At 28.8% G+C, this 864-nt stretch overlaps 1 protein-coding gene across 1 annotated transcript in view; it reads right to left on the reverse strand.

Moving 5' to 3' along the window:
- Nucleotides 1-304: 304 nt before the first annotated feature.
- LOC144972779 (uncharacterized) overlaps nt 305-864 on the reverse strand; it is a 78,198-nt gene continuing 77,638 nt past the window's right edge. The window contains exon 3 of the mRNA XM_078914403.1: nt 305-864. This exon is cut by the window's right edge and continues 1,289 nt beyond it. The gene's annotated coding sequence lies outside the window, so the exon portion shown is untranslated.

An 864-nucleotide genomic window follows, 5' to 3' on the forward strand; every position in this document is an offset into this window, starting at 1 on the left:
ATAAAAATAATAATAATAATAATATAATAATAATAATAATAATAATAATAATAATAATAATAATAATAATAATAATAATAATAATAATAATAATAATAATAATGGTGATTATGCTGATGATGGTAGGGATGATGGTGGTAATAATACAAATAGTTATAAACAAATACATAAAAAAATAGAATTCCATTAATTAATTATTAATCCCAAGGAATGTTTTTCTTCTTTTCAATCACTTTATGCTTGTTAATTTGTTTTACAGTCCACAACGCCAAGCTGTTTAAAGTTCCCTAATAATTATAGATTAAATACCATTTTATTCTTGCCCTATCAGAACTAATTTATTTCATTTTGGACCACAGTTGCCTTCATTGATTATAGTTTACACTCAACAATTCTTTCCTTACATAACATCAATGCAACTTTGAGTTATCTGTATACTTATCAGCCCAAGATTACTTCATACTAGTTATTTCATAATTGTATTATAAAAAAATAGGAGACACCATGAAAAGAGAGTCACTGTAATGCACTTAAATGACATTTGTATCGCTTATTCATGTCATCCCCGAGTATCCCTTTAAATCAAATAGACAGATGATAATGTGGACGTTTCGGATTTCCCCTTTGTAAACAAAACACGATGAATGAAACACAAAAGACGGATGAGAGAATGATCCGTATTTTAATAGACAGAGACAAAGAAGAAAGGGGTGTTGATGTAAAGGAATTGATGCAATATGCACAGATTTATATTTCCGCCTTAACATTACCATTCGCCCATCTCTCATCTACCATTCGTCTCTAGTGTTTCATTCATCGCGTTTTGTTTACAAAGGGGAAATCCGAAACGTCCATGTTATCTAT

This window comes from Berghia stephanieae, chromosome 1 (genome assembly GCF_034508935.2).
Source record: "Berghia stephanieae isolate SIO BIC M18660-M18661 chromosome 1, UCSD_Bste_1.3, whole genome shotgun sequence".
NCBI lineage: Eukaryota > Metazoa > Mollusca > Gastropoda > Nudibranchia > Aeolidiidae > Berghia > Berghia stephanieae.